We start from the raw sequence: 7814 nt of genomic DNA on the forward strand, positions 1-7814 counted from the left end.
GTGTGGGAAAATTCGACAATGAACCAGGAGAAGGCTTGACGCATTTGGGTGCTGACAAAGAACACTGAAAGTAATGTGGCCATCCAGAAGAAGGCCTGGTGAGGTGGTGGTTATGCTTTGGGCTGAGATCCACAAGATAGCAGTTCAAAACCTCCAGTTGCTCTGTGGGGGGGGAAAGGAGGCTTTCTACTCCCATGAAGAGTTACAATCTTGGAAACCCTCAAAGGAATATCTACCCTGACCTATAGGATCGCCATGAGTCAGAATCAACTCAATGTCAGTGAGAGAGAGTTGGGCATTAACAGGAAAAAAACAAATCTATCTTGGAAGAAGCACAGCTAGAATGCTCCTTAGAACTGAGAATAGCAAGATTTTGTCTTAGGTACCTGGACATGTGATCAGGAGAGATCATTCTCTGGAAAAGGACAGTGTTCTTGGTAGAGCAGAGGATCAGTAAAAAAGGAGGAAGACCTCACATGATATTGGTTGACTCGGTAGCGACAACAATGAGCTCAAACATGACTAGTCTGAGGACGTTGCAGGATTCGCAGTGGTTCTTTCTGCTGTGCAGAGGGTCCTTATTACTTAGAACTGACTTGATAGCACGTGGTGGGCCGCTAACGACAGGTCAGCAGTTCAAACCCACCTGCCACTCCACAGAAGAGACTTGGCGTTCTACTCCCAGAAAGATTTACCATTTCAGAAGCCCAAAGGGGGCAGTTCTGACCTGGCCTACAGGGTTGCAATGCATCAAAATTGATTAGATGGCAGTGAGGTTATTTGGGTGTTGGTTTAAGCAATAATAACTAGGAGCCCTAGAGGCACTGGTAGGCATTGGACTGGTAACATAGTGTCGTTGGGACTCAGAATCCTCTTGACGCACCTAATAACAACAGTTTGAGTGGCATATTGCATTGTTGTTTTAATTTTCATTTCCTTGGAGAGAAATGATGTACACTATTCACTTCCTTTTCCTATTTTTCAATCTTCTTGGATGAAGTTTCAGTTTAAATCTTTTGTCATTTTTTTTCCTTATTGTGGAATCCCTAGGTTAATGAGCTCGGCTGCTAACCCAAAGGTTGGAGTTTCAAGTCCACTCAAAGGCATGTCAGAAGAAAAAGCCCGGCTCTCTGCTTTCAGTGACCCAGACTTTGAAGCCGTATGGAGCACAGTCCTACCCTGACATCCCTGGGATTGTCATAACACGGAGTGGGCTGGGAGGCAATTCATTTTTCTTATGACCAAAAGTTGAACATTTTTATATGAGGCAAGATAAGTACAAACATATTACAACTGGAGTTCCAGTGCATACATGAATGGGCTGATTCCAAACAAAAGGACAACGTATGTATCTATGATCAGCAGATGATAACAGAGACAAAGTCTCTCAGTAAAACATTTGTCCTTTCCTTGTTAGGGTGTCATCAGACAAAAGATTCACTCAAACAATGACTTCTGGGGGCATCTGCTGGGCTAGTAAGATTGAAGGCAGGGAGGTCATCCTCAGAAGTTATGGTAACTCTTTTGGGGAGGAAAATAGGGAGGAGTCTTCATAGATTTTCTCAAGGCACACAGGCAACCATGCACACTTATTAGGAAGAAGTTTTAAGAAAATAAAAATATTCACTGGTGGGTAAAAGACCAGGCAGGTTGAGTCTCCCCACAAAGTATCCCCATCATTACAATGCACCTGCTTATTTTTCAGTGTAGCAAGGCTGCCCTGTGAGGATTTTTTTGGAAAGCCTACAGCCCTGATCAGGCCCTTCATATTACTTTTTGTTCCCAAACGTCAAAAAAATATTTAAAGGAAGCATAATTTGAGTCCTTGAAGATGCCAAAGCTATCTTTTTGATGTGGTAGAAACCCTTCTTCAGGAAAGGGTTACAAAGATCTATTTATAGCTGTCAGATTGCTCACATATACACACACACAGACAAGTGAGTTGCAGAAATATAGAGACCTAAATGGAAGATATTTTAAATATAATTTTTGATACTTTTCTCTAATAAAGGTTGCGATGATTTTGAACAATAATTTTTTGACTTGCCCTATATTCTGAATATAAGTCCATGAAAGTTCAGGGTGATTCAAAGATATCTAATTTTATTTGGTACCCACTTGCCCCTCTCTTTTCACAGAATTGTGACAAAAACAAGATGTAAAAGTGAGCTGTGCTCACAAGAAATAGCAGTGATTCGACGTAGACACTGTCCCTTTTGTATGATGACGTCTTTAATCTTTAGGACACACCATTAATGTAGTGAATTGTCTCAGGGCTCAGACTTTGGTCCTGTCTTCTCTCTCTGCCTCCTTTCCTGGGTGATCCATTTTAGTCTGTAGTTTTAAATGCTGTGTCTATGCAAGAGGGTCCCTAATCACATGAATAGATTGTCCATTTAATGGGCATCGTGCTTGAGTGGTGGTGGCAAAGTCAGAATATTCCTTAAAATGTATGTTTGGCATCTCCAGTGTCATTTTGATAATATGTTGGGGTCAATATTTTCCTCTGTGTATGTTGAAACACATTTCTAAGGCAGTGGGAGTTTATGATCTAGTGCCCAAATATTTGCTTTATGGGTAAGATTTCTGGAATATTCAGAGCATAACACCAAGCAAATATGTGTGTGTGTGTGTGTGCGTGTGTGTGTGTTCTCCTCATTCCAGTTGATGGCACTTTTATCCTTCCAACTGCTCAGCTCCCACTCCAAGAAAAAAACCCATAGAAATCACTTATAACTATTCATTTTCTTTAGCATCCCATATTCACTCCATCTGCAAGGCCATTGTCTCTATTTTGAGCATGTATCAAGAATATAATTACATCTGAAAAGTTTCTCTTTGACGTCCTGACCCTATGTATCATCAACTCCCACCTGGACTATTGCAATGTTCACTCAAGGATCTGTCTATTTTTTCTCCTATCCCCTACATGCGGTGGTGAACATGGCAACCAGAACATTAAATTAAAAACTTGATTCAGGTCACTTGATTTCTCTTCTCAAAGTTCTGAAGTGGTGAAACTCAAAGTCAAAGTCATCACAATGACCTTTAAGACTGCAAGACCTGTTCCTGTCTCTCCTACCTCTGACTTCTCTCAGAAAACACTTGAAAGCTCTGTTATTATCACCAAATTCCAGCAACATATTTTTCATGTTAGTTAAAATTAAATGGTATGAATGAGAAGATGCATTACTGATGTCAAGTATAAATTGAGTCCGTCAGAAAGCTAAAAACAGAATTCTGCTCCTTGTCCAGTCCTAATTTTATATTTCAACTACTAGATATTTTGCCTTCTCAGAGGCCACGGTAACTTTGTGGAAATTCAAAACAAAAAGTGGTTGACATCAAATCACTCTCAACTCACGATGACCCGAAGTGTGGCAAAGTAGAATTTTCAATGGTTGATTTTGGGGTCGGGGAGAGTGGGGGAGTGGTACTAAATTGCCAGAACTGTTTCTCAACATGCATTTCTGTGGACTAGAACTTCAAACCTTTCAATTGGCCATTGAACACATCAATGGTTTCACCAAACAGGGATGCCCCAAAGTACAAAGAAAACTCATCAAACCTCAGAGTCAATTCTGAGTCATGGCAACCCTACAGAACAGACGCCCGTGGCTCCATGGGGTTTCTGAATCTCGAAAGCTGTCCAGTTGCAAATCGCCCCATCTTTGTCACACAGAGCAGCAAGTGCATTTGACCTTCTTCTCTTGTTAGCAGCTCAATGCTTAACAACAACACCTGAGCTATTATTTATCAATTGCTTATCATTTTCTGATAAGATTATATAAGTCCTCTTTAATCTTCTCAACAACCCCACATGAGAGTTACAGTTTCCCGCATTATTGAGGTGAGGACCCTGGGATTTGAAGCCACGGGTACTGCCTTTAGACCATGCAGTTGACAAGGAAATGGCTGCGGGAACTGAGTGCTGTCAAGCTCCACACCCACCCTCCTGGAAGCCCATCCCCTCTTTCCTATGCCCAATGGAGGTCAAAAATTAAAGCAAAGAAAGAATACTAAGACAGAAAAATACTCCTCTTACGTTTCTTACCTACAAAAAGCTATCAAAAGTAACCATGTTTTATGCCACGTAATCTTATCTTCATGATATTTTATACTTGTTTTTTCTTTCTGCCTGTGTCCAAGCAGATGCCCAAAGCCTTATAGTCTTGGGAGGAATGCTGCCAGAGAAAATCCTAAACCTGTAAGAGGGGGTGAATTTACATGAGATGAATCAAGTTCTCCTACACTGGAAACCAGCCAGCCCAATCGATATATAGATCTACTTGGCTTTATGCACTAAGTGTTCCTGAAAAGCTGTCCATAAAATAAATATTTGTATGCAAAATCATATAATCCCACTGCTTTCCTTTGTGATTTTAGAAATGTGTTCACACATACACAAAGAAAAATATTTACCCCAACATCTTACAATGACACTGAGGGTGCCAAACATGAACTTCACAGAATATTCTGACTTTGCCAACACCACTCATGCAAGAAGTTCATCAAATGGACAACCAATCCATAAGATCACGGATACTCCAGCAAAAGCACAACAACATCAAAATACACGATCAATTACTGCTCAAATATTTAAACAGCCTTCCTGGACCTTGAGAGTGGATGCTTAATAAAAACCCATAGAAATAAATGAAAATACTTTTGGAGGAGCAGTTAGGAATGCCCTGCTTTGCAGTTAATTGCTAAGCTGCTACTACTCCTTTAACGAACTACGCACTTTTTCTGATCAATAAATGTTTGCTGGCTATCATGAATATCTAACTGATAAAAGAGAGATTCCATGTCTCCTCCTTGATAAGGACCATTGTAAGGTCACCTGAAGAAGCCCCAGAGGTGCAGCGGTCAAAGCACGCCACTGAAAACTGAAAGGTCAAAGCCAGCAGCTGCTCTGCAGGAGGGAGGTGGCCCTCTGCATCCATCGAGAGGGACAGCGTTGGACACTCCGCGGAGCAGGTCTCTGCCCTGTTGTATCACTGAGTGAAAACGGACGAAACTGTGGCTTTGCTTTTCGAGCATTGCCTGAGATCACAGAAATCTACTTGCTACTTCTATGCAACATGGAAAGCTCTAACGTGAGAGCTAGATGTCAGATACATAAATCAGAATTGCCCTCAATATGTTAACTGCGTAGGTATAATTCTATACAACTTGGGAACATCATGTTGGAGACAAACCCAGTTGTCTCCTGAATAAAATGTAGGCAGCAATACCAACCCCACAGATGGAGGGGGCCATAGAATTAATTATGTGCTTTCATGTGTTATCTAACCGCCTGAGTTATTTCACCCTCACCAATCATGTCAGTGTTAGGTGCTGTCAAGTTTGTTTCCACTCTGCAGGACCCTTGGGTACGGCAGAACGAACCAGTGACCTGTCCTTCTCCAGTCACACAACTGTTGTCTTTGAACCCTATGTTGCAGTCATTGTGTACCTCCATCTCGTTGAGTGTCTTCCTCTTTTACCTCATCACATTACCTCCACTTTACCTCATCAATCGCATGAGACATATATTATAAAATACAATGGGATCTATCTAGACAATGGCAGTTGAAGGGAAATTAACTATTTGTTTTTTCCTTTAACCAATCGAATTTTGATTATCTCACAGTTTAAGGAGCTAGAAGTCCAAATTTAGAGCACTTCTCTATGTTCTCTCTCTGTTGGCTCTGCAAGAAATTCCTTGTCTGTTCAAGTTCTTTCCTGGCTTCTTGGAAATGTCCACTTGCCTTGCCACCTATCGTCTTCCATCTCCACTTCCTTTAATCTATTCCTTTAGGGTTTTGTTCTTTTAATATATATATATATAAGTTTATATATACGTATATAAACTTTCACTGTTCTCTAGATATTTTGTTTTGTTATATATATATATAAAGTTTCACTGTTCTGTACATTTTTGTGATATATATATATTATATATATAGAAACACATACTTCCACTGTTACTCTTTTCTGATTGTTTCTTGTGAATTGGGTGAAAGCTTATAGAACAGGTCATCAGTTTTCCATTCCACAAGTCATACACATTCAATTTCATCTCATACATTGCAATCTCCTCGATGTAAAATCATCCATTCCACCTCCTCCCTGTGTCTCCTCTCTCTAGTCCTTCTTTCCTAACGCTTATGAACTTTGTCCTTGAGTAAGTGTTGTACTCTTGATCCCAAATGGTCACTCCTTTCTTTGCACAGAGGGAAACCAAGAGTTGCATTTTACATGCGAACTACAATCATTACTCACCAAAGAAGGATATAGAGGTTATAGACTTTTGTGACTTAGTATCCTCTAAGACCTTAGCATCCTCTAAGACTGTGGTCCTGACCTGTACACCCAATGATTCACTCCCCAACATTGCCTGTTTACGTTCAAGAAGTTTTCACACCTTTGACCACTATATGTTCCCTGACATCCATGGATATAGTAGCAAAGGTAAATATCCTTTTATATACATGTATGATATCCATGTACAAATATACTCTGGCTGGGTGTGTGTGTGTGTGTGTGTGTGTGTGTATAAAGTCTCACGTATATATTTGAGCCCTTGTAGTGCAGTGGATCCACACTGGGCTTTACTCTTCATGGCCCGCCATTTGAAACCAGCAGCAGCTCTGTGGGAGAAAGACAGGGCTTTCTACTCCAGTAAACTGTTACAGTCTCAGAAACCCACAGGGGGTTGCTGAGTCAGCATTAACTCTATGCCAGGGAGTTTGGTTTTTAGAGTTTTATTTGACACATACATATGATATCAATATTTTCTATGTACATATACATTTGTATATATGTGTATATGTGTGAATATCTACTCACACTTCCAGTCTGCCTCTCACATTCACTCAGCACATGACTCCTGCATCTGCTCAGAGAGCACCACTATGACTCAGTACACACAGTATCCATCGCTGCCTTTAACATTTGTACCTTCAACTCTCCCCACTGTCCTGCCTTGGTTTTTGCCAACCTCCCTATTATTGTATACTCTTCTCTACTGACCCAAGTTCTTGAACTATACTTGATTTCTTTCTATTTTGAAGTTCTGTAACTGCACTCTTCATCTTTTTATTTTCTCTACGTCATGACTAGAACTCCTAGTTCTAGTACCCTCGTTTCAAGAGTGTCTTACTTTTGACACTTCTACATGCTTGGTTGGCCTCAGAGTGACATATATGCTAATCTTAGGTTGTCTGCCGTTGGTTCATTGTCCGAAGAACTCCCTTTTGTGTTTATTGTAAGATTGATCTGGTTCTCTTCATTTCTGTTTAATTTTTTTATTTCTGAAATTAGGAAATGCCCTCATTTTGCTGCGATATTTGAAAAACAGTTTTGCTGGGTATATGATTCAGCATTGCTTTTTTCTTTCAGAATGTTACATGTGCCATCCCATGGCCTTCTTGCTGCATGGTTTCTGGTGAGAAATCAGATCTGAGTTCTATTGGTTTTCCTTGGTAGGTACTTCCTCCACCCCACCCCACCCCCACCCCCAAGCTGCTCTCAGACTCTTTCCTTGTTTTTAATTTTGGAAACTGATTATAATAGGTCTTCATGATTTTCTTTTAAGATTTATGCTGTTTGGGATTTGTTCAGCTTCTTGAATGATTACCTTCTCATTTTTCTTGATGTCAGAGACATTTTCTTTTAACAACCCTTAGACAATAATCCTGTGCTTTGGGGGTGTGGGGATGGAGGGGGGTGAGAAGAAGGCTGTCTCTTCCTGCTCTGGAGTTCCAATTCCATGTAAGTTATTTCTCTCGATCCCACATTATTTTTAGGCTTTCTTTGAAATTTTCTGT

This window comes from Echinops telfairi, unplaced genomic scaffold, assembly GCF_000313985.2.
Source record: "Echinops telfairi isolate 266 unplaced genomic scaffold, ASM31398v2 ScPeMD7_443;HRSCAF=831, whole genome shotgun sequence".
In the NCBI taxonomy this organism is placed as follows: domain Eukaryota; kingdom Metazoa; phylum Chordata; class Mammalia; order Afrosoricida; family Tenrecidae; genus Echinops; species Echinops telfairi.